The sequence below is a fragment of the Leptonychotes weddellii genome, chromosome 9 (genome assembly GCF_054177405.1).
Source record: "Leptonychotes weddellii isolate Sample4059 chromosome 9, ASM5417740v2, whole genome shotgun sequence".
Taxonomy (NCBI): Eukaryota; Metazoa; Chordata; class Mammalia; order Carnivora; family Phocidae; genus Leptonychotes; species Leptonychotes weddellii.
Window position 1 is genome coordinate 66,386,592 of NC_138377.1, and position 25,904 is coordinate 66,412,495.

General features: G+C 46.3%; 1 long non-coding RNA gene and 7 other non-coding genes across 8 annotated transcripts; 4 read left to right on the forward strand and 4 right to left on the reverse strand.

Moving 5' to 3' along the window:
• Positions 1-34: 34 nt before the first annotated feature.
• On the reverse strand, positions 35-106 carry TRNAP-UGG (transfer RNA proline (anticodon UGG)). The gene has a single exon. It is a non-coding gene; the product is annotated as a tRNA-Pro (tRNA).
• A 407-nt stretch (positions 107-513) lies between these two features.
• LOC102749345 (uncharacterized) lies at positions 514-16,625 on the forward strand. Its single transcript, XR_434045.3, has 4 exons — positions 514-3,508; positions 6,163-6,390; positions 6,510-6,615; positions 9,901-16,625. It is a non-coding gene; the product is annotated as an uncharacterized LOC102749345 (long non-coding RNA).
• TRNAY-GUA (transfer RNA tyrosine (anticodon GUA)) lies at positions 1,290-1,380 on the reverse strand. The gene is given in 2 exon segments: positions 1,290-1,325; positions 1,344-1,380. It is a non-coding gene; the product is annotated as a tRNA-Tyr (tRNA).
• On the reverse strand, positions 2,550-2,622 carry TRNAT-UGU (transfer RNA threonine (anticodon UGU)). The gene has a single exon. It is a non-coding gene; the product is annotated as a tRNA-Thr (tRNA).
• Positions 14,206-14,287, forward strand: TRNAL-UAG (transfer RNA leucine (anticodon UAG)). The gene has a single exon. It is a non-coding gene; the product is annotated as a tRNA-Leu (tRNA).
• A 3,045-nt stretch (positions 16,626-19,670) lies between the features above and the next one.
• Positions 19,671-19,752, reverse strand: TRNAL-AAG (transfer RNA leucine (anticodon AAG)). The gene has a single exon. It is a non-coding gene; the product is annotated as a tRNA-Leu (tRNA).
• A 1,566-nt stretch (positions 19,753-21,318) lies between these two features.
• TRNAY-GUA (transfer RNA tyrosine (anticodon GUA)) lies at positions 21,319-21,408 on the forward strand. The gene is given in 2 exon segments: positions 21,319-21,355; positions 21,373-21,408. It is a non-coding gene; the product is annotated as a tRNA-Tyr (tRNA).
• Positions 21,409-24,531: 3,123 nt separating this feature from the next.
• Positions 24,532-24,621, forward strand: TRNAY-GUA (transfer RNA tyrosine (anticodon GUA)). The gene is given in 2 exon segments: positions 24,532-24,568; positions 24,586-24,621. It is a non-coding gene; the product is annotated as a tRNA-Tyr (tRNA).
• Positions 24,622-25,904: the final 1,283 nt, after the last annotated feature.

The window sequence follows — 25,904 nt, forward strand, 5'->3', positions numbered from 1 at the left end:
AAGGAAGGAGGGAAAAAAAAAAAATCAAAAACTAGGGCTCGTCCGGGATTTGAACCCGGGACCTCTCGCACCCAAAGCGAGAATCATACCCCTAGACCAACGAGCCACAGCCGTAAGAACGTGCCTGTGTTTCCTCTGAACAGTACTTTCCAGTGTGCAGTTGGCCGCCAGGCTGCCCGGGAGCTCTGTTCCACATTGTGACATTTACTTCTTGCCTTGCTTTGCTTTCTCCCATCTTCATGAGGTCTCACTCTTTTGAAACCTGACTCGGGTCCTAGCCTCGCTTATTCTCCCCGATCCACATCCTGGACCCCTCCAGAGGCCGGATGGGGTGAGGAGGGGCAGTTTCCAGACAGCAGGCCGCGTGGGTGAGCTCCACCGAGCACCTCCGGACGGCTCTGTGCGCGAGCTCGAGCCTAGCGGGGGCCTAGCGGGGGCCTGGTAGGAAGGCGGCGGAAGTGCGAGGACCCGAGCGGAGCTCGCTTGCGAGGCTGGAGGGTTCTGAGCCCCAGGCTGGACGCGCGGGAAGCGTGTCAGGCTGCTACTACCTCGCGCGAGCCTAACATTCTAGGGGCGGGAAATGGTGGGCATCAAAATGCCGAGAGCCGGAATCGGTGGGAGGTGCGCCAGTCTGGCGTGTGTTCGGATTGTCCAGGCCCCCGAAGGAGAATCAAGTGTTCCATCTCCCCACCTTTGTTTCACTTGTTTCTTCGGTGTGGAATTCTTTCTCCCAGTCTTACCCCAACTCGCGTCAAATCCTGTTACCCTTTCCTGTTCTGTCTCAAAATCTTTTTTGTAGAACTATAAATAATTGCAAAAAGATAAATAAACTAAAACTGCCGTGTAATGGATGTGTGTACGGAGAGGGGCGGACACTCGGGACGAGAGTCCCAGTTTCGGCGATTTCTTCCGCAAACTGGAGCCCCCGGGCCGCATGGCGCAGACATGCGCACACAGCGTTTATGCATCAGGTTCTGTATCAACGAGAGGTTTCGGGTTTCCGAACCGTGGACTTCAGGCAGCAATCGAGGATCAACTAGAAGCCAAAAGAAACATCTGAGGGAAGGTTAACTTAGAATTCTTCCAATTGGCTAACAGAGTTGGCCCTCCTCGCAATATAAGAAACTGCCCAACGGGATCCATTTCTTCACATGTGCTTGGCGGGCTCAAACGTTTTCTTTGGCACAGGAATGAGGCTGGAGAAGTCGACTCTAGAAGACAAAGAGCCCCGGAGGAAACAAGAGGGCAACGGCTCCCTGGATGACTGCAAACCCCAAAACTGCAGCTCCTCCTTCGAGCCGGAATCGAACCAGCGACCTAAGGATGACTATACGGGAAGCGCACTACAGTCCTCCGCTCTACCAGCTGAGCTATCGAAGGGGGCACGGAAAGCACCTCTCTAGAGTCACCCATTCAGGACATCTACAAATAGAGGCGTGTGAGAAACGATCTTCTGCCGGCGGGTGGACATCGCAGAGTCACAAAGCCAGCTTGTGAGAAAGTCCCGCCCGCAGTTCTGGGGACAACCCTTCTAGAGCTGGATTCCCCTACTCCACCGAGGGGTGGGGGGCCAATCCGTGGGCTCCTCACAGGCACCCCGAGACCCCGTGCATCACGAGGCCGCCCGGGGCGAGGGCACTGCTCGTCCGGGGGGCCGTTGGCTTCGGGAGCGCGCGGCCCGGGACCTCCCAACGTGATACGTGTGGAGTGGGAGCCGCCACCCCTGCCTCGAAGAACTAGGGAGTGCGGCGGTGGGACACACAGTTCCGCTCGCGCAGCCCCGCGCCAGGCAGAGAGGGCGGGCCTCCCGGCTCTGGCTCGCGCCTCTTCGCTTTTCCTCACTTCCTGTGCTCGCCTGGGAATTCAGGCTCGTTTGCACAGGCGAACCGCAACTCTCTTCCGTTTGTACGTCCACGGACTCGGGGAGGGAGAGGATGTGGAATATAGCACATATGGGTAACCCAATGTTTCTGCGAGAAAGGACTTCTGGAGAAAATATCTTAAGGTTTTTCAAAGAGGAAGCCGCAATTCTTCTGAGTCAGTAACAAACTTAGTGACCCAAGTCTCGACTTTCGTTTTCCCGCTGGGATAGTGAAGTGTTCGAAAACCGGCTGAAACAGGAAACCTTGCTGGACAGCCTACTCTCTCCCGAGGGCCTCCTCCCCTTTGGGGAGTGGAGCTTGTTCTGGACTCCAAGCCTGTGCGGAGCGAGTCACTGGGCTCGACTCCATGGTCTTCCCCCACCGCCCTCGGCCCGGCTCGGGCTCCGGCGGCCCTGGGGAAGGGCTCTCGCGGCGGGTCGGCACAACCCGGGCGTCCGCGGAGGCAGGCGGCGTTTCCCGCAGTTTGTAATGGACTCCGCCACAATCCAGGCAGCAGAGCCGCACTTGCGCAGTAGCGCGTTAAGAGGAAGCGGATCCGCTCAGCGTGGTTTACTCGGGTAGTCGGGACTGCGGCGAGACGATACGTGAACCGAATTTCCGCGGGGGTTAAGGTTACTGGAAGGGGGGTTGTCCAGTAAGGATTTAAAACGATAAGAAATAGATGGAAGGCCCCAGCGAGATTTGAACTCGCGACCCCTGGTTTACAAGACCAGTGCTCTAACCCCTGAGCTATAGGGCCTCGCGGACGAGCGTCTTGCTTCTTTCTTTGAAAAGGAAAGTTTTTATGATGGGTCTTTGTTAGAGGAATTAAGTGTAAGAAGCAGACAAAATCCGAACTTCTTTTCAATCTATTTACTGTTGGAATTTGGTCTGCAGGCTCTTGCTAGGGACAACGCAATATGAGGGCCAGTGATAACAGCCACCACTATTTTAAGATTGCAGGACTCTGCCTAACCCAACACATTATAACACAGAGTCCACCTCACCCCTCCCTCCGCCCCCGGCCGCAGTCTAAAAATTAAGAGGAGAGACGCGGCGTAGAGGAAGTTGACTACCACAGGTCTCTCCGCTGAAACTGGGCCTTCCCACTGATTTTCTCCTTGACTCAGGATAGCCACCGACTTTCAACTTCCTTCAAGTTCCTTATGTGTAGGGACCTTTCTTACAGCTCGAGTCTCTGCGCCAGAGCAAGCATTTGTTAATTCGTTATTTAATTCATTCCTTCATGCAGCAAACACTGAACTCCCAATTCTGTGCTGGGCTGTGCACTAGGAACAAGGCATCAGATACGGTCTTTAACTTGAAGTCCCTGTCATAGTCTTGTGGACTAAGAGAACTTTAGTTTTTATGAAAGAGAACAGTGAAAAGTAGCTGTGCCTGCTGTGAGCGGCTGGTGCACAGTGCCAAGCTTCGCAGATTTGCGGTGTGAGCCTTCACAGAGGCAGTTCTTCAGGTGGGGGTGGGGTTTGAGCTGCACTTGAGAGGTTAAGACACAAGTTTGGGGGCCGAGTGATCTCTGGTAGAAGAAAATGTATGAGCAGAGTCTGAAAGAAAAACCGAGGCTTAAGGAGCGGAGGCAGAACACCGGCTGGGGCAGATATCTGCCCTCCTGGAAATAAGGGAAGGTAAGAAGTCAGGTTAATAGGGGACTGAGAGATTTCTGGAATGAAGTTACACCCTTAAAAAAATTGCAACTGGACATTGAACACTGCATCAGAACTCTATGTACTCTATGTTGGCTAATTGAATTTAAATTTTTAAAAAATTGAAAATGGAAACTCACCAGGCATGGATATGCAGAATGAATTGAAGGGAAGATAAACCAGAGTCAGAGGTACATCAGAGATTAGCCATGGTGCAGACGCTCAAATAAAGCTGCAAGAGGGTCAAGTTATGGACCTGGAAAGGAAGGAAGGAATGAGGGAACTAGAGGGAAGGCAGATTTGGCTGAAGTTAGATATGAATAAAGAGTAAGTAAGAGATAATAAAGATGAAAGAGTCAGGGAGGACTCTCAAATATTATGCCTTGAAAAAGCAAGATGATGTTTGCAGGAAAAAAAAGAAAGTCTAAAGGAGAGATGAGTACCTGGAAAGGGCAGAAGATGAAGTGCAAGGATTTAGGTAGGCTGGGTTTGAAGTGAGATTGGGGGAGTTTATGGGAATTGTACAATAGCTAGAATACTCTTGTGTCTAGAAGTCCATAAGATTGGTAAATCATGGTTAGATCAAATTACATAAATTATCCATTGAGTTAGAGCCTCTAAGAGTTAGGGGCTCTTGAAGGAAGAGAGTACAAAAGGAAAACTGCTGAGGCCTGAACATGAGTTGGATAACTCTGTTGCGGGCATTTGTCCTATGAGTGGATGTCCAATATTTTTTGAATATTGTCCTTACATTTGGTAATTTCACATATTATAAGTAAGTCTGTCCTAGAAAATTTGCTTTCCCAGCTAGCAGCTGGGAGTGGCCATGTGACCTAGGTTCCACCAGTTAGAGTCATCCAGGGAAGATTTCAATTTAGATGTATAAAACAGGAGTGAATGATACCATAGGGAAATCCCATATTTTTTCAGTGGTGAGATATGGGATTTCTTAGGTCCATAGATCATTATCTTTCTTCAGGTCTGGAAAATTCTTGGTCAGCTTTTCAAGTGTTGTTTTGCTTTATTTTTCTTTTCTCCATTTATGAAACTGGAGTTAAACCTTCATACCTTGCCCTTCATTTCTTTTACCTTCTCTTCCATATTTTCTTTTTGTCTCTCCATGCTGCATTCTGAATAACATATTCTTAATCCAGTAATGCTTGCTACAGGTATGTTTAATCAGCTGTTAAATCCACCCACTGAGTCAATGTAATTATAAACTGTAATTTTCAATTCTAGAAGTTCTGATTCTTTTTCAAAACGATGAAGCCAACATTTTTTTCCAGTTTTATTGAGATATAATTGACATACATCCCTATATAAGTTTAAGGTGCATAGCCTAGGGGCGCCTGGATGGCTCAGTCAGTTAAGCATCTGCGTTTGGCTCAGGTCATGATCCCAGGGTCCTGGGATCCAGCCCCACATGGGGCTCTTTGCTCGGCAGGGAGCCTGCTTCTCCCTCTGCCTGTTGCTCCCCCTGCTTGTGTTCCCTCTCTCTCTTTGTCAAATGAATAAATAAAATCTTTAAAAAATTAAAAAAATAAGGTGTACAGCCTAATGGTTTGACTTCCATATATTGTGAAATGATCACTGCTATAAGCTTATTTAGAATCCATTATCTCATATAGATATAATAAAAAGAGAAATCAAAAAAAACAAAAGAAAAAAGTTTTCCCTTGTGATGAGAACTCTTAGGATTTAATCTTTGAACAATTTTCATGTATATCATGCAGCAATGTTAACTGTAGTCATCATGCTGTCCATTACATGTACTTAAGTTATTTATCTTATAACAAGTACTATGTACCTTTTGACAACCTCTCTCCTATACCCTTTCCCCAACCCCTGCCTCTGGTAATCACAAATCTGATCTGTTTTTCTATGATTTTGTTTTTTGTTTTTGTTTTTAGATTCCACATATATGTGAGATTATCCAGTATTTGTCTTTCTCTCTCTGACTTATTCCACTTAGCATAATGCCCTCAAGTTCCATCCATGTTGTCCCAAATGGCAAGATTTCTTCATTTTTATGGATAAATAATATTCCATTATATATATATCACAACTTCTTTATCCATTCATTCGTCAGTGGACACTTAGGTTGTTTTCATATCTTGGCTATTGTAAATAATGCTGCCACGAACATGCAGGTGCAGGTATCTTTTTTAAGTTAGTGTTTTTGTTTCCTTTGGATGTATTCCCAGAAGTGGAATTGCTGGATCTTATGGTAGTTCTGGTTTTGTTTTTTGTTTTGTTTTTGTTTTGAGGATCCTCCATACTGTTTGCTATAACAGCTGTACTAGTTTATAATCCTACCAACAGTTAAGTCAAATTGTTGAATTTCCTATTCCTTGCAGATATTCACCAGCTTGTCTTCTATTTCTTCAAACACATTAATTATATTCATTTTAATATGTATAACTGATAATCCCAATATTATTCTATCTATTGTTCTAGTTGATTCTTACTCATGTTACTTTGTCTCCTTGTATAATTGGTCATCTTTGTGCACTGGTCAATGTCTTGGGAAAATTATATGCAGTGAATTTTTGAGGCAAAGATGAAGGTGACTTCCTGAAAAAAAATATATATTATAATACATACATATATATATGTATATCTTTTGTTTCTCCCAGGCATCTAGAGCACTATCAACCCAAAAGGATCCTAAAAAAAGTTATTGGCCGGACATTTCCTGAGCCTTCAAGATGACATTAAACCCAAACTGCAAATCAGGGAGAATGGAGACCTGTGGTCACAGCTTCTCAGGAAAAGTTGAAAGCTCATTCTTTCCAGTTTTCCTTGCTAGGCTCAGCTGATTTCTGCTGAGCTCCAAAACAGTTATTGGAAGTGGGAAGATAGAGGTAGGTTTACTTCTTGTTCATCCTTGCCTTATGGGAATAGCTCTTTAATATTAATGTTAAATTAATATTAGACTTAATATTTGGGGAGAGTGTCTTACTTGATTTTCCATTTTGGGTAGGTGCTGGATCTTGACATCTGTTCCTCTTGTTTCTCCCATCCAAAGAGTCCGCCAAAACTATAGCCCAATTTTGCAGTAATTAGCAAATGTCTTCAGAGCTACAAAGGTCAGTGCTTCCCTTACCTCTCAGATTCCATCTTTTGCTTAGATTCTGGCCTAGTAGTTGCTTGCTACCTACCATTTTAGTACTTTGATGCTTCTAAGATTTGGTAAAATCTTATCCAGTATTTTTATCATTTTTCTTCAAGGAGTTTGGTCCAAATTAATTAGCCCGCAATTACTAGAAAGGAAATTAGAGTTGTAAGAGTTGTAACATCAATCATATTCCACCACATGAACTGAGAAGCAGAGAAAACATTACCATAGAAAGAGCACAAGGGAGAGCATGCCAAAGCACAAGGAGGGGTGATATCAAGAAAGGAAGCCTGGACACCTTCTAAGTCCCTAGCTATGGCCCACTCCAGAAGCCTCAGTGTGTTCCACTTTTGGAATCTATGAGATTTTCCTGGATTATCACAGAAATCCTCCTTTTTTATTTTAGCAAAAATTGTTTTCAATTTAAAGACTCTCAACTACACTAAAGTACTCTCAGTGTGTGTCTCTCTACCTTACTGCTTTTAACTTCTAATATTTAGATCAACATTTACCAAATGACTGCTGTAAATTGCCAACAGATCTTTGTTCCAGTCCACTTATAATTCCCCAAATAGAACTCACACCTTTTTCAGTTGTGACCATTTGCTTCATCAACTAGAATGATTTCTCATTTCACCATACCTGTCAAACACTACTTATCCTGGAAAACCCATCTCGATGTTCTTATAAAATTCACAATGCCTTTGCTGTTTACGGAGTAGATTTCATCTCTTCTCTCCTCTGAAACCCATGATACTTTTTTTTTTTTAATCCTTACCATTCCTTCCTCTTCACTCCCACTCTCAAGATACCGAATAAGACAGATATAATGGAGGTGACCCATGGCACCTAGAAGCATCCAGATTGACATTACCCCTTCAACATATATTCAGTTGTTTATGAAATTGTCAAATTTTTCTGTTCTCCTTCCCATATTTCTTCATCTTATATGAAAGATTGTCAAAAGATAGCACACATTTTAATTTTATTTTTTAATTTTCCAGAGCTACTTCTAAATTGTGGTTTCCTATCTATTCCTTTGCCCATCTTTTTTTTTTTTTTTAAGATTTTATTTTTAAGTAATCTCTACACCAGAGATGTAGGGCTTGAACTCCCAACCCTGAGATCAAGAGTCACATGTTCCACCAACCTAGCCAGCCAGGCACCCCACCTATGTCCATCTTTTTGAAAATGCTACAAAAGACACAAAGAAAGAACAAATGAGAAGGCAAAGAAAAGGGGAAGGAGATTCTAGTGCACTTAGCTATAGACTACTAAGTTCATTTTGTTTTAAGAATCACATGCATTAGTTTATTCCTCAGCTCCTCGAGGGGAAAGTTGTATGATTCATACTTCTGAGTCTCCATACCTAACAAAGTGATCAGCACATATCAGGGCATTAATAAGTATTTGAAATGGAGAGCAAACAAATGCAGAGGCATGTGTAGAGAAAAAAAGGAGATTTCACAAATAATGCAATATATGTTAAGAAAAAAAAGAGAAGAAGAAGGTAGCGGGAGGGGAAGAATAAAGCGGGGGAAATCGGAGGGGTGGACGAACCATGAGAGACAATGGACTCTGAAAAACAAACTGAGGGTTCTAGAGGGGAGGGGGGTGGGAGGATGGGTTAGCCTGGTGGTGGGTATTGAGGAGGGCACATTCTGCATGGAGCACTGGGTGTTATATGCAAACAATGAATCATGGAACACTACATCAAAAACTAATGATGTAATGTATGGGGATTAACATAAGAATAAAAAAAATGAAAAAAAAAAAAGATTTCAACCCACAGAAATCTGGAATACCATGGAATCTTTTATTTTCCTCTTCCTGGAATTCTTGGTAAACAAGCACTAAAAATCTTCAAGGGCCTTCCAGCTCTCATCCAGTGTAAGTGTAAATTCTAGGAAACCAATCTGAATTCAGGTGTCAATTCTCATATGTATGTGGTCACTAAATGGTGTGCCAGATACCAGCACACAGAGTATCTATACAGAAAAGGGGAGGAGTTACCTAAGCATAAACATAAGGTTACCTATTGAGAGTGAGAATCTGTAAGGCAATGTCCTCAGCCAAACACTAGGTAGAATCAGTTTAACATGGCATGTGCATTCAGCCCTGCTAGGGCAGGTTTCCTCTGAAAACTTTCTAACCTCCTTTCTCCAGCCAGTGCATGGTTTCAGACTCCCAAGGAAACACACTTTCCACTAAAAGAAGTCTCATTCTGTCCTGCTAAGTGGATGACCAGTGCCACTCATCTTTTGGCTTTTCTTTAGACTGAGCGGCACTGGGTGTGATCTGAGCTGCATCTGGATGCTCTCAGGTCTTGGCAAGTAGGACAGGCTACGGGGATGCTAAAAGGAGGTTTCTTGGACTCACAGCTTCTATAAGACTCTGCTTTTCTTAGGCCGGGATGGAATGGCCTTCAATCCCAAACAGGGTGAGCTTAATTGCAGGATTTGAGCAAGAGATTTCATGTTTTTAACAGAGTGTGAGGAAACTAAGACTGGGTAATAAGGGGATCAGAGTAATTAAAGTGTATAAAGGACATCACAAGACTTACCAGAAACTGCCTGGGATGGGTCTCAATGAAAATGCATGTCCTTCAAAGGATGTGGCTGTTCAGGCCTTTGGCTCATGATAGGATTCTCATTACACGTGATTCTCACTTTGGGCACCAGAGGGCCAGGGTTCAAACCTGTAAGATCCAACCTTGTGACACTAAAAACAATAGTGACTCCCCAAGACTTCATTTCTGCATTTCATTAGTGCCCCCTGCCCCCCTTTTGGACCCAACAAACTTGTAGGACTGTTCTGTCCCATCTATTAAGAGACTCAAACCTGGCAGTATCCTAAACACAAAGTGGGGAAACGTGGCATAGATCCATAGATAGCTCAGCCAGAGGAGGGGCACAGTAGTGCTTCTTGTATAGCTATCCTTGAGCCACTGGTTCCATCAATAGGCTAAGGAAGGGTTTCAGCTGACTCTCTACAAAATTGATGGCTTGTGTTCTAAAGGAAACCTTTTAAGGATTGAAAAGTCAAGCCCTACCCTATAAACCCTTGCACAGTGCCCAGGAATTCTTGCTGACTTATTTTGCCTTCCATAGCTCCTTTAAATGTCACCTGAAGATTACTCTGGTCTCTGTAAAAGCTTTCTCTGGCCACTTCTGTTCAGACTTCCCACTATTGTCCTTTTGACTTTGATATCTTCCTCCTTACACAGCTCACGACTGTCCACCTTTCTTTCTATCAGGATGATTTTGTAAGCACTGCTCTCAGGCATATGCCAGGTGAACCACCAGGAATGCAGAGGACTGATTGGCTGGCTGGCTGGCTAGCACATTAGAGGAAGAATGTTTAATGGAACTGAAGATCTTAGATATGCCAAGGAGAAAACTTGAGGGACATCACCACCATGCTCAAATACTTGATATACTGCCATGAGGAAAGAGGAAATAGAAGTAGTCTTTGTGATAAAAGAGAACCAACTCTTAAGTTACAGGAAAATTGTTATTTATAGATACAGATACACATATACTTAGGTAAAGATGTGAAAGACTTATACACTGAAAATTATAAAACATTAATGAAGGAAACTAAAGAAGACACAGATAAATAGACATCTGGTGTCCATGGATTGGAAGAATTAAAATTGTTAAAATATCCAAACTACCCAAAGTGATCTACAGATTCAAGGCAATCCCTATCAAAATCCCAATGTCATTCTTTACAGAGATAGAAATGAACAATCCTAAAATTCACATGAAACCACAAGAGTCCCTAATGTAAACTATGGTTTTGTGTAAGAATGATGTGTCAATGTTGGTTCATCTCTTGTAACAAATACACCACTCTGGTGTGGGATGTTAATAGCGGAGGAAGCTGTGCATGTGTGGGGGCAGGAGGTATACGGGAATTCTTTGTACTTTCTACTCAGTTTTGCTATGAACCTGAAACTGCCCTAACAAATAAATTCCATTTAAAAACCCCACAATATTCCTGAATTTCTCTGTATCTAATAACACAGGTTGTTGTAAGATATAAAGATAAAAAGATATGTTTTATAAGATAAAAAAATATAAGAAGCAAATATAAAAAGCATTGTAAGAATAAGATATATAAGAAACAGAAGTTGACAGAACTAAGAGGAGAAATAGAAAAATACACAATCATCACTGGATATTTATTTGTATTTTTTTCACAGTCATCATTGGGTATTTTAACAATCCTCTCTCAGTAGGTGTTAAACAAGTAGACCAAAAAATCAGTAAGGACCTAAAAGATTTAATCAACACAGTAAGTAACCAATACGTGATTGTGAGGAAAAAAACTGGATAGATTCCTAAAAATATTTTCCATAAATTTTACTATGCATCTTTTGGTAGCTCAGTTGATAGAGTGGAGGACGATAGGATGTACATCCTGGTAGACACCCTTAGGTCTCTGTCCAAGGATCAAAGGAGAGTGCAAGTACAGCATACTACTGTCAAGGATGTGGACTCCACCTTGTCTAAGCCCATACAGTGGATATGATTAAAAATATATATATACTTGGACTTAGAAAATCAAGTGAAATAGATTGTAAATATAAACTGTATTTATAATTTGGTTGTTTTCTTTGAATACTGAGCACAGTTGTAGGATCTCTGCCCCAATAGTCATACAGAGGTCTGTGTTAAGTCTTTGAAATTGGGAGACAAAATATTCTACTCTTGAAAGTCAAACAAGAAAGAAACCACATAGTGGTGGATGAGATTCTGTATTCTTGGGCTGAGATCTTGCAATTTTCATTGTTCTGGGACCTCAGGCTTCCCAGGCTTCAAGTCTCTGAATTTCTTTCACAGATGAGAAAGATTCTTAGCAGCAAGTTTCCTGGGGAAACTTTGGACATGTACAGAGCTTTCCAAATGGTCCAGGAGAGGGTAAGGCTGCAAGCATTTCTCCTAGTTTCTCCTGCACACTTGCGTCATTATGTCATGCCCAGCAGGACAAATAAACATGGCCAGAGACCTCAGAAGATAGCGCCATTTGAATCCATTTTGTGTGGCTCATTTGAGACCTCTAGTATCTCTAGAGGTGGGCATCCATAGGTCAAAGTTCTATTGGCATCCCAAGAATGGTAAACTGGCCACTACCATTCTTCAGTATTGGGAGAATGTCCTATTTTGCCAGGCTTTTCTCCCTCACTTATAAACAAGACTTCTCATTTATTCCCACTGCTGTCACATCGAGCACACATCTTCCCTAGGCACTGCTCCCAAGAGGTCTGCAGATCTTTCGACTTCCTCAATTCTTTTTCCTCACTTCTATCAGAAGTCTAAAATACAAAAATGATCTTTATGGCAGTGATTCTCAAAGCATGGTCCCTGGTTCAGTAACATCAGCATCACCTAACAACCTATTAGAAATGCAAGTTCTCAGGCCCCTGGTTTACTAAATCAGAGATTCCAGAGGTTGAGTCCAGCAACATCTTTAACAAGCCCTCAGGTGATTGGGGTGCACACTAAAGTTTGAGAACCACTGCTCTATGCTTTAAACCCTGCCCACCTCTCTTTAGTTATTTGTCTCCACACCAGTAGGGAACCTCGGTCCCAATATGCCTACACCTATACCCTTCAAAATGCATCGCAGTTCTTTTTCTGAGAGTCCACAGAACATCTCAGTTAGCACTGCTCTCCCATCCCTCTCCCTTCACTTTTATGTTGAAATTTATGGGGTTTGAGAAAGAGATCTCTGTCTCTATGCCCAAAATTCTCCTTTTTTAAGGACACAAGTCATATTGGATTAGAGCCCACACTAAAGACCACATTTTAACTTGGTTACCTCTGTAAAGACCCTATTTCCAAATAAGTTCACATTTTGAGGTATTAGGACTTCTGTATATTTGAGGAGGGAGGGAGGGACACAGGAAGATCTGGGGGAAAATCCCTTTCATGTGTCCTGAGAACCTCCCAACACCATCATGGGATTATTTTTCCCTTCTCTTGGGAAGCATAATTGATTAAGATAGACAATGACTATTGTCTATTTTTAAGAAAGTAAGCCAGGTCTGGGTGCTTCTTCTCTGCCCGAGACTGGATATTTGTAAGAGAGAGGGAAATATAAAGCATAAACATATACAACCTCCCTGTTTAAAGCTCTTTGTGTAAATTTGTCCCCAAATATCTTTAATTTTATCAAATAAATAATTTTATCCAAATGTGATTGGATGTCATCAGGGAGCCACAATTTCTGCCTTCAGATTGGCTGAAACATCCTCCAACCACATCCCCCAGCCTTTGGCTGAGAAAGGCACCTGTTTTTCTCTGAAGTCTAGGCAGTAACTGTGAATTAATTTCTCTGCTACTGTCACACACTAGCAAAAGAGACACATCAGCATATTGGCGTTCTGTAATCTCCACTTGGTTGCAATCAAAAAGAGCAAGAATTCTTTTCATACAAGGTGCATGGAAATCCCAAGTTTGGTGGGCCCTAAGACAGAAACGCTAAAGTATGGAGAACTGAGGTGTGGCTACTCTCCCCTGTATCAAGAGGAGAGGAGGTGAGAATCTATTTTTCTCCTCCATTCTGGCCTTGTTCGTATGCTCCTCACCCGGGGCCTGCAGGCTTGGGCTTCTGGGGAGGATGAGGAGCTGGAGCACGCTGAGTTCTCAGGAATCCTGTGTGCTAGGAGCCCCAGTGTGGGCTCAGAATCTGGGCTCTGTCCCTAGGTAAGGGTGTCTCCAGCCAACTCCTTCCCCAGTCGCCAGTAATAACAGCCGCCATGGGGCTACAGCTGCGCAGGGGAAAGGGGACCTCTCTGGGAAACGAAGAGTTATAGGTTCTAAAGAAAGGTACTGAAAAGCTTCCCAGCTGCAGGAATCCACCCACCCTGAGACAGGCTTCTTCTCTTCAGGCAAGCAGAATTGGGGGAGGAAGCCTCTGTAGACTCTGCTCCGCCAAGACTAGCGAGCGGGCATAGACTGGCACCGCCTATCTGCAGGTGGGTCTCAAGGAGCAAAAGGGGACTAGGAGTCGAGCTTTTTTCTCGGTCCTTTTAACTCACGTCCTACGCTTCCTGGAGGCGCCAAGACTTCTTTTCTGGCTTCAGAACTGAAAAGCATCAAACTCAAAATTTAGCAGACTGCAGCTTTGGTCTTCTTTACACCACCAGCACCGCCCCCCCCCCCCCAAAGCGATCTGGAGTCCAAAGGAATTCATTCCTCCTTTCAATAAATACTTTTTGAGCGCTTACTGGGCGCCAGGAGGAAGCTGACGCGAACCCTGTCTTCGGAGTGCTCCTACGTTCTAGATCCCAAGAGCTTCGCTTCCGGAGCGGATAGTTTGTTTTTAAAGATCTTTCCCTTCAGCTTCTGGAGTGAGAAGAGCTGTTCTGGCTGGGCGGATGCAGGTTGGAGACCCGGGGTGGGGGGTGGGAGGGGGAGGAAGAATTTCTTCCTTAGGGTCCTTTGGCAGTATCTACAGTCTTGGTCTCAGTTGGAGGTTCAGAAAACAACGCTGAAAAAAAAGAGCAGAAAGATATAACTAGGAAGTGTAGACAAAATTCCCCTGCGGGTTTGGTAGCGTGGCCGAGCGGTCTAAGGCGCTGGATTTAGGCTCCAGTCTCTTCGGGGACGTGGGTTCGAATCCCACCGCTGCCAGGGTTTTGTTTCTATTCATAAGTAGTCACAGCCTTCTTCACTTCAAATAAAAGTGTAGGTTCCTGCGGGTTTTGACCAAATCTCAAAATCCAATTATCTGAATTTTCTGAATACGCGGCTCTAGACCGACGGAATGCGACTAGTGAATGAATGACTCAGTTTACCGACAGGCCCCTCGTAAGTCAAGCAGATCCGTAAAAGACACACTCCTCCGGATCCTCGATCCCCCTTCTGTTCGGAAGGGAGAGAATAAGGCCTTGCTTGCCAAAGGGATGGCATTTAACCTGGGGCACTCTAGGGAGGAGAGAGAGTTTTGGAATCTTGACATAACTTTGAAAGTGCAGTAAACGGTAAGGGTATGCATAGAAGGGAGCAGGGAGTGAAGTGAGCCTTTGTCTCATCATTTGCTCCTAAGAGTTAACTCGAAAAAATTTGGCAGTCCCACTCAGAGCTGAAGTAAAAAATTCAGTTGCACACAGCGCCCAAAGTGTCCCTGTGGTCCCTGGTGCTGCCTCTCGGACCCCTAATGAGTTACCTATAGGGTGTTCTGTCTTATTTCTCCTTCCACTTGCCTCTGGGGACCGCACTACTACGCCACCCCCACCCCCCCTTTCTGTCTCTCCTTCCAAGTCCACCAACAGGACAGCAAGGATGTGTTAATCAGGGAGCTAATCATTGAGGGAGGCGGCTGCTCACCAGCTCAGGGAAGTGATTCAACAACCAGGCTTAGCCAGGCAAGGAAGACCACCCTGACTCCCACCTAGCTCAAAAAGAGTCCTAGGATGGGTTTGAAGTCAGAATTAGGGCTCTTTAAGAAACATTCTCACTTTCTGGCCTTTGAGGGCAATGCCTTTCCTGCCCCATGTATGTGTACAGTCTTTGGTACCCAAAGGGTGCGTTGGACATGATTATGATACATATATACAGATTTGAATACATACTGCACACAGATTTGAATCCAGGCACTGTCCCCTCCTCAAGACTTCAAGAAGGAGTTACGGGCTCATTCTAGTAAATGGTGTTGGAACCTGACTGGCCTGTGCCCTAAAGGAGGCAAGAGTTAAAGATTGTCCATGTGGCTTCTTACTCTAGTCAACCTCAATAATAGTGACATTTTGGACTGGATAAATCTTTACCGTGGGGGTTGGGGGTCGTGTGTATTGTAGGATGTTTAGTAGCATCACTGGTCTTTACCCACAGGATACCAGTAACATTGTCCCAGTTATGACAATTAAAAATGTTTTCAGACATTATCAATGTCCTCTCAGAGGCAAAATCATCCTTAAAGACAGAGGGTGCAACTATTATGTCCCACTGTGTGGCTTGTCTTCTCAATACCTCAACAGTGCCTTTTGAAGGGCAAAGTTTTCTAATTTTGATGAAGTACAATTAATCACATTTTTCTTTTATGGATCATGCTTGTGGTGTTGCATCTAAAAAAATCTTTCCCTGATACAAGGTGACAAAGATTTCATTCTAAATATTTTGTGGTTTGGGTTTATGATCCATTTTGAGTTAATTTTTTATGTGGTGTGAAGTAAGGATCAAAATTATTTTTTTAACATTATTTGTTGAAAAGACTACCTTTCTAAAGAGTACATTTATCATGAGCACTCAGTGATGTATAGCATTGTTAAATCACTATATTGTACACCTGAAACTAATATAATGCTGTATGTTAACTATACTGGAATTAAAATTAAAAACTTAATAAAAAATAAATTAAAAATGGCTACCTTTCTCTACTGAATTGCCTTTGAAACTTTGTCAGCCATCAATTGATAATATTATGTGTGGTTCTATCTCTGTACTCCTGTTCCATAAATCTATTTTTCATATTTTAATGCCATACTATAGTCTTTTTTTTTTAAGATTTTTTTTATTTGACAGTGAGAGAGGGAAAACAAGCAGGGGGAGTAGGAGAGGGAGAAGCGGGGTTTCCCGACAAGCAGGGAGCCTGATGCGGGGCTTGATCCCAGGACCCTGGGATCATGACCTGAGCCGAAGGCAGACACTTAGTGACTGAGCCACCCAGGTGTCCCACCAATGCTATAGTCTTGATTATAGTAGTTTTTATACATCTTGATGGCAGAGTTACTTTCCTCCAACTTTATTGTTCTTTTAAAAGTTGTTTTGGGCATGCTATGTCTTTGAATTTCCATGTGAATTTTTGGAATCAGCTGGTCAATTTCTAAAAACAAAACAAAACAAAGCCAGAGGTGCCTGGCTGGCTCAGTTGGAAGGCAAGTGACTCTTGATATTGGGGTTGTGAGTTCAAGCCCCACATTAGGTGTAGAGATTACTAAAAATAAATATGCTTTAAAATAAAAAACTTGTCGGGGCGCCTGGGTGGCTCAGTTGGTTAAGCAACTGCCTTCGGCTCAGGTCGTGATCCTGGAGTCCCGGGATCGAGTCCCGGGATCGAGTCCCGGGATCGAGTCCCGGGATCGAGTCCCGCATCGGGCTCCCTGCTCGGCGGGGAGTCTGCTTCTCCCTCTGATCCTCCCCCTCTCATGCTTTCTGTCTCCCATTCTCGCTCAGATAAATAAATAAAATCTTTAAAAAATAAAATAAAATAAAAAACTTGTCTTAAAAAATAAATAAAAACCAAATCTTACTGTTATTTTGATTAGAATTACACTGAATCTATAAATCAATTTAGGGATAATTTATATCTTAACAATATTGAGTCTTCTCATTCACAAATGTGACATGATTTTCCTTGTATTTAGGTTTTCTTTCATCCATCTCAGCATTTGTGTGTGTGTGTGTTTGTGTGTACAAATCTTGGACATATTTTATCCCTAAGTATTTCATATTTAATGATTCTGTTGTAAACTGAATTGTTTTTTAAATTTTCAATTTCTGATTGTTCATTGCTAGGTACAATTATACATATGTAGATAGAGTATAAACAGTTATATATGCAATTAATTTTAATATTTACCTTGTATCCAACAACTTTGCTAGATTCACTTATTATAGCTTTCTGTAGATTCTGTCGCATTTTTACATAGCCATTCACATTTTCTTGCAATAAAAAATAGATTTACTTGTTTGTTTAAACCTGGATGCCTTCTATTTCAATTTTTTTCCATTATTGATTGGGCAAGAACCCCCAGTACAATGTTGAACAAAGTGATGAAAGCAGATGTCTACATTTCCTCCCCATCTTACAGGGAAAACATTCAGTCTTGTATCATTTAAGTGTGAAGTTCTTCATAGTTTCCGTTTATCAGGTTGAGGAAGTTTCCTTCTTTTCCTAATTTGCTGAGAGTTTGTGTCAGGAATGAAAGTGGACTTTGTCAAATGCTTTGTCTGCATTTTTTAGTAAGATCATATGATTTTTCTTTTTAGTCTGTTGAAATAATAAATTACATTGATTGATTTTGAATATTAACCAGCTTTGCTTTTCTGGGATAAATACCACTGGATTCAGATATATTGTTATTTTATATATTGTGGATTCAACTTGTTGAAGTGTTCAACTAGGTGGGGAGGAGACTGGATTTCACCTTTTAGCCCCTGCCTGGTGCACTAACTCCTGAGTTACAGCTTCTTATTGTATTCTTCTAAGAGAGACCTTCATTTGTTGATCCGCAATCAACAAAACTGGCAGAAGGAAGAAGTAACAGATACTTGTCCCTAAAATTGCAACTCACCCTCCCCAGGCAATCACACTCTAAGGTAAAGCCCCGGGCTCCGCCCGCCGCACCACCCCCCCCACCAGAGAGGAACAGAATCTGCAAAAATGCAGCCTTCGCGTCTGAGTCTGGAGGCAGCCCCAGCTACAACGCCCCTCTCCACCCCCCATCCCCCCACCTTGGATTTATCCTGCACAATACCCACTACGACTTCTAGTCTCTCCTAACCTAGAAAATCTCTCAAGTGTCGGTGCAGATCCCTCTGAGAGTGGCTCCAGCCTCTGCCCCAAGCTTCCCGGCCTCCGACGGTCTCCGAGATTCCTGGGCTGAAGCTTTGGGAAGAGCGCAGTGACATTGGGAGAGGCTTCTCTGTCCCACCTCTTCTACAAACTGTGTAAAAGGCCATGGAAAAGTGAATACTTTAGAATATATTGATAGTTAGCCTCCGAGGATTAAATGAGCCATTTAAGATCCATGCAATCATGTACTGGAAAACCCATTCTCAGCTGTCATTTAGGGATGTATTTGCTCCTAGAACTAAGGCGTTCAATCCAGAGCTCACCCCAGGTGTGCGGGAGGAGATAAGGGAGTGAGAAGCCCTCGTTCATCTTGAGATGCATAAAAATACAAGACTGAAGGACAAATAGCGGAACCTAGAGGGACCAGGGAAGAGCCATTCTTATCCATGGCTTCTCATTGTAATCTGTGGTCCTTTGCAATCCACGTGCTGTGGTTTGTGGTCTGGTAATGGTAGCCAAGCAGCATTTGGCAACTGCCACCCAGGCATTGAACCCGGGGAGGACCTTTCTTGGCTGTGTCACAGCAGGTGTCCCCAGAAACAGTCGCTGGCTCCAGCCGGTCTGACGTGACCGGCAGGACAAGTGAGATGTCCTTAAAAGGAATAGAACGGCCTGTTGAAATCTCCTGAGGCACTGCTTTTCTCTGCTGGCTGCACTTGGGAAACTATAAAATACCGAGGCTTGGATCCCACCCCTGGAGATTACGGTGTCATTGGTCTAGAGCTCGGCCTCCATGTGAGAATTTTTTAAAATTCCACACGTGCTTCTCCTGAACAGACAGAGTTAAGAACTACCGCTCTAGGGATATAGTGATTCTTTTGGACATGACGTGCCGGGTCTAAAAACTGGACGGAACCCGAATGCTCTTGAAAAATGGCGTCAGCTAGCAAATAAAGGCGACTTGTAAACAGGGGCAGAATATTCTGCGACTATGAAATCTGCCTGATGAGAGAGGGTAGCTGCAGGGATTGGAAGCCCCAGTCTGGCGTCTGCGCAGCTGGGGGACTTTCTCCTGTCACTTCTCACTAAGACGTCTTTCTCGGAAAAACGAGCACATTGTGTCACTGGGCTTGGAGGAAGGACTCGAGAGGATGTTCCTTCCGGGGCCCTGGCCATGGCTTTGAGGGGTGCATTGAGACAGGCAGAATTTGTCAGCAGGGAACTTGAGTGCTGCTCTCTGTTCGCCCCTAACCTCCTGGTGAACTTGGTCTTTGAAGATTTATATCAGAACATTGCCAAATGGCAAGGCTTTCCGGAGCGCTACCTGGCCAGAAAACAGGTGCCCTCTGCACTTGAACGGTTTGATCTGAAAAGCTCAGCCTCCATCCTCGTGTACTCATCCACTCACCCGACACCCAATCCAGCGCTACCCTATCAAGGCATTGGAGTGGTTATTCGTCATCTTTTGACCTCAGTTCCTCAACTGGCAAAAGTTCCGCTTGGCAGTGGTGGGATTCGAACCCACGCCCCCGAAGAGACTGGAGCCTTAATCCAGCGCCTTAGACCGCTCGGCCACACTACCACGGGTAGAGGGCTACTCTGCCTTTTTTTTTTCTGATAGTAACTACCTTTCTTTACATCTCAGCCCTATTGCTTAGATTTGTGTTCTGAAGTCCTAACCTTAAGAGCAAGTGGAGGAAGGGTTTGGAGAGAGCAGGGCTCATCGAGAAAGCTTACTTTTCCCCTGTAGGCTGTGGATTGCTCATCCCCCACCCAGGGCTTACAAGAGAAGTATTTTACCGAGTGAATGAAATTTGTAGCACAGTAGAAGGCTGTGGGCCTTTTGCAGGTGCCGACTATGTTTTATTCCTGTTGGCTTCCTCTCAGTCTTGCTACAAATTTCTTAGGAAGATAAAGGAAGATTCAAGCTAATTAAGGCCACAAAATCCTACCCACGAGGGAGCATGACTTATCAATGGAGATTTAGGGCATTTGCAAATGAGTGAACACCTACTTAGAACTGGAATCTGACCAAAAACCTAAAGAGGCCAGTGGAACTCTACAGTCCTTCCTTTTACCAGATGAGATATCAAAGAGTTCATTCACACTTGCAGCTCTGCTACATTATTTCTTCAGAGAAGGCGAAGCCTTTATATGGCTTTACACTCTATTCCTAAAACACTTGGAGATGTCTCCTTTCTGCTCTCAGAGAGAGAGAGAGCGCAGATGCTCATTCCTTTTGAATTTGACGGTTTTAGGACTTTAGGGGTCTTCCAGATCTCCATGTTGGCATCTCAGCGTTGCAGTAGCGACCCACTGAGACTGCTCTTGCTGCTCGAGAAACTTCATTTCAAGGAGGGGGTGAAGAAACGGAGGTAGCCCGTGTCCTTAAAAGAATGATGAAAAGAAACTTCAAGTTTTCTGGGGGCTTCTCGATCTAGGACTTTGAGTATGGAGCCAAGGAGGGGAGCTCCGAGAGGAGGGGAGCCAGGCTGGCGGCGACTCCCGGGGCCTGTGGGCGTGGTCTCCCCGCCTGGCCCCAGAGCCTTTCCCCACCACTTCCCAGTAAGAGTCCCCGCGCCGAAAGTGAGCCGAGGTCCTGGGGGGCAGCCGGGCCGGGTGCGTGGTGCGTGGGTGGGTGGGGTGGGGATGGGGTGGGTGCGGGCACGTCGGAACCCAGGGTGGGGCAGGGGCGAGGGCGCTGAGAGGGGGCGTTCCTTGAGGGGCCTCCACCTGAGCCTGAGGTCCAGCGGTTCGCGGCCACCTACGCGGGGCCCACTGGGGTGGGTTCCCCTTTCCTTTCCTCCGCAAGCCCTGCCCCACCCGAACTCACGCATCCCTTTCGCCAACGCCCCCTTCCCCTCCCTCTCTTATCGGATTTCTGGCCCCGCGACGGTCGGCCGTCCTCCCCTCCCCACTGAAGAAAAGAACTCGGGGAGGAGAAATGAGGCAACAGGTGAGAGCCCGGCCCAGCGGTCTTGAAAATCGCCGCCCCAGGGTGCCTGGCTACCGTCCGGTCGCAGCGTGTGTTTGGCTCTCTTCAGAGGGAGCTTCCGACCAATCCGAGGCAACGTACACCTGGGACGGGCGGGTGTCTTGGCCCCGTCATTTCCAGAAAGAGCAATGACTCAGCCTCTGCATCGTGCGCCCTTCGATAGCTCAGCTGGTAGAGCGGAGGACTGTAGACTAGACACATGTGGACATCCTTAGGTCGCTGGTTCGACTCCGGCTCGAAGGAGGTGCCTGATGCTTTTGCTGGCCATCATGAAGACCTCGGCCGGCTAGTGCCAAAGGCCAGCAACACAGGCCGAAGCCAGGAAAACACTTTCCGGAACTCCTACAGCTACGCGTATGCGCTCCCCAGGGAACGCACCTGCACCATCTTCCCGCAGTCACCAGACCCATGGCCTGCAGCACAAAAACCATGGCCTGCTTGTTACTCGGGCCTTATCAAGCAGCCCTGGCCAGCCCCCTCATCTCATGCCCTTTCCCCTTTTGTGCACCCCGTGCTCCAGCTCTGGGATCCGCCAACCGTTTTTGCTAAACAGACAAATCCCTCCCAAACAAACAGGTGGCCAAACAGGCCCTGCCCAGGGCAAGCCCTGGAGACTGATAAGCCCACAGACCATCACAGCGGTCTTGGACAACCATGGCATCCTTCTTGAAAACCCACCCCCTCAATCTCTGTCTCAGTCCCCTTCTCAGCTTCCTCCTAGGATGGTTACTGTCTCACTTCTGTCTAGCCCAACCTCAGACTCTGTCTCTATCTCTCTGCCTGTCTGTGTGCCCTTACTTGCGGGTCTCTCTTTCCCACTCTCTGTCTCCTTCCTAGTCACTCAAGTGGCTTATAAATAGAGAGACCTACAGAAACGGGAAACTGTCTTCCCACTCTACTTTATCCAGCTGTGGGACAGACCTGCTACCCTGACCTTTTCCAAGCCAATGCCAACTGTACTCCTCTACTGAGGGAGGCTGACATTGGCAGGAGCAAAAGACAGCGGGGCTCTCAGTCGACCTTGAGGGTCACCATGAGAACGTCAGTGACCCGCTAAGGTTTGCTGTCAGTGTGAGGACAGGGCTGTGGCCCCTCGTAAACTTAACTTGCACATGCCTTCACATCAGTTCTTGCTGCAGGTGGGTTTTAGTTCCTTCAAAAGAGCAGTGACTGCTCACCCTCGGTACCATGGTGGTAAACACACCTTGCACAGATTCCCCTGCTACTTCTGATGGAGAGAGATAGAAAGAGAGAGAGAGAAAAACAGGGTGAGAGAAGGGGAGTTTGAAAGCAAAAGGGCAGACATAGACCGAACTCAGAGAGAGCCCTGAGAATGAGGGCCGTAGGGGCTGAAGGCAGGGAGCAGAAGTGTAGAGGGAGTGGGGGATGGGGCTGATAGCGTAGGTAGCCTCTGTCACACATTTACCTCCTCACACAGGCCACTGGTCTGCGGATTCCAACCAGTTTGCTAAATCGGGCACTGACCACCTAAGGCGAAATGGGCAGCACCTCCCCTCGCCACCTTATCCACCCCCAAGAAGCAGATGGGGGTGGTCCAGTCAGAAAGCACCTGGGAGGAAATGGGTTAAGCTTCCATGAAGTAGAAAAGATCAGGGCTTTACCAAGGGGCAGAGCCAGGTGACGGGGGTGTGGGGCTAGTGACGGTGGGATGGGGAGTTTGGGCGCAGAGAAGAGTACCAGGCAGTGGCCCTTGCACTCTTCCCTCATGTGGAAGGACAGTGCAGAGACTTGATGGGCAGTTGGGATGCATCACAGAGAGGACTTGCAGCGGAACTCTGATTGGAGTGTGGCTCTCTGAAGCCCTGCCCTCCCCTGACCCCTGAGTCCACAAGTACCTTTTTCAGTTCTGGCTCTGACTCTCAAACTGTGGACTGTGTGTATCCCCACACGTCTTCCTTTCTTGACAAGCTGCTCCCCATCCCTCCATCCCCCTGCAATCTCAGCATGCAATCCCACTGTCCCACTGCTAACTCCAATTAAGCCTGAGTCGGTGGAGTCTGCACTGGTCCAGGAGGCCGTGTCATTGGGGGCCCACAAGTGACTTCAGGAGGAGCCCATTGTTCTGCAGCCACGGAGAATCGCCAGCCTTGAATGTCGCCATCTGGAGAGACCAGTGGAAGGGGAACAAAGATAGAAATTTAGGCCTTCTTGGATACCCCTGGATGCCATGTGGAGGTGCTCAATCTTTGGGAACCTAGCTTTGGGGAAATAAATAGCTAGTCGGAGAGTGCGGCCAGGGGGGCAGTGGTCTCTGGTGAGCAGCACACTGGAGGGTGAGCCCCCCTCTTCCAGGCTGACCTTTCCTGCCTGGTACCTCACAGGAGGAGCTGCCCCTCCCCCTGTCCTCACAGGCGCAGACAGACTCGCCCATTCAGGCAGTGACCACACACTCGCTCCAGGCAAGGGCACTGGGTGAGGCTTGCCGTGCCTCTGGGGCACCTTCGCTGGATGGGTGAGGTAGGTGTTCTGGGGAAGGTGAGCTCACACCAGGTGGGATCTGAAATGTCTGTGAAAGACGCGGAGCCAGGGCAAAGGAGTCCACCCGGGATCTCACCGGTGATCTCTGCCCCTCTTGTCTTCGGTGAGCCTCCGGGAAGCCCACAGAACCGTGAGCTACTTCAGGGAGCAGCCGCCTCTGCCAAAGGAATCCGGGTCGGTGGGCAGAGGAGGGGAGCCAAGGAGGGGAGCTCGACGAGGAGGGGAGCCAGGCTGGCGGCGACTCCCGGGGCCTGTGGGCGTGGTCTCCCCGCCTAGCCCCAGAGCCTTTCCCCACCACTTCCCAGTAAGAGTCCCCGCGCCGAAAGTGAGCCGAGGTCCTGGGGGGCAGCCGGGCCGGGTGCGTGGTGCGTGGGTGGGTGCGGGCACGTCGGAACCCAGGGTGGGGCAGGGGCGAGGGCGCTGAGAGGGGGCGTTCCTTGAGGGGCCTCCACCTGAGCCTGAGGTCCAGCGGTTCGCGGCCACCTACGCGGGGCCCACTGGGGTGGGTTCCCCTTTCCTTTCCTCCGCAAGCCCTGCCCCACCCGAACTCACGCATCCCTTTCGCCAACGCCCCCTTCCCCTCCCTCTCTTATCGGATTTCTGGCCCCGCGACGGTCGGCCGTCCTCCCCTCCCCACTGAAGAAAAGAACTCGGGGAGGAGAAATGAGGCAACAGGTGAGAGCCCGGCCCAGCGGTCTTGAAAATCGCCGCCCCGGGGTGCCTGGCTACCGTCCGGTCGCAGCGTGTGTTTGGCTCTCTTCAGAGGGAGCTTCCGACCAATCCGAGGCAACGTACACCTGGGACGGGCGGGTGTCTTGGCCCCGTCATTTCCAGAAAGAGCAATGACTCAGCCTCTGCATCGTGCGCCCTTCGATAGCTCAGCTGGTAGAGCGGAGGACTGTAGACTAGACACATGTGGACATCCTTAGGTCGCTGGTTCGACTCCGGCTCGAAGGAGGTGCCTGATGCTTTTGCTGGCCATCATGAAGACCTCGGCCGGCTAGTGCCAAAGGCCAGCAACACAGGCCGAAGCCAGGAAAACACTTTCCGGAACTCCTACAGCTACGCGTATGCGCTCCCCAGGGAACGCACCTGCACCATCTTCCCGCAGTCACCAGACCCATGGCCTGTTGCACAATACAGTCCACCTTGCTGCTGCTTTTTGGAGCCGTCCAGACCACTTCCAGCATCATCCTGGGCACTTTACAGTTTTATGCACCCACCACTTGTGCTCTGGACTCTGCCACCAGCACCAGTTTGCCCAAATGGACAGATACCTGCCAAAGAGGTGGCCAAACAGGCTCTGCCCAGGGCAAGCCCTGGAGGCAGACAAGCATATAGGCCATCACAGGGGTCACCGGCAACCATGGCATCTTTCTTGAAGACTTTACTCTTTCACTCTGTATCCGTCCTCCAGTTGTACTCTGTTCTCTTTGTCTCTGTGTGTTTTTGTTTCCTGACTCTGACGCTGTATACATATTTGACCTAGAGAGACAAAAATTGCTCATTTTCCTGCTTAACCTAGTATTTGTACAGAATTGCCATTGGAGAACTTTCAAGTAATTGCCAATTCTCTACTGCACTTTAGGGGACATTGATAGGATGCAAATTCAGTTTTGTGAATGCAGTTTGAGAGGGCTGATTATAACTGTCAGTGGCCTATTTAGGTGGCTGGTCTCGTGTCTCAACTGTTGCTCCTGGGAGACGCATGTTTTATTTGTATCATACTTTTTGCCTCTGGAGGCTTGTGGCTCTTGTTGTAAGAGCAATAATCTTTCCTACTCTGTTCACACCATTTGGCACACACAGGTGATCTACATGAGGATTTTATAGCTCTTCCTCCACAAAGAGACCTGAAGTTTGAATGTCACCATATGCAAAAATTAGGGTCTTGCAATCAAGGATGGAATCTTTGGCCTCACTTCAACATTCTAGAATTCTACCTCTTCATGCACTGAGCTAATGCTTCCACCATTACATTTAGATTTTTTTTTTCCTTGTCTACTAAGAAATGTGCCCTGAGAATTATGAACTGAGACAGGTATCCTTCAATAAGGGTATATAATAAGTCCTGCATCCTCTTAGCTCAAGAACCTATGTCATATTGGTTCAAAAGAGCTGTCACTCCTTAGGACTGGTGTTCGGGTATGTTTTATTCACAGGCTTTTTTATAAACACCTAATCTGCCTCAGGTACTGTAATTGTGCCAGGGAAATAGAGATTAAAATATAGGCATTGCC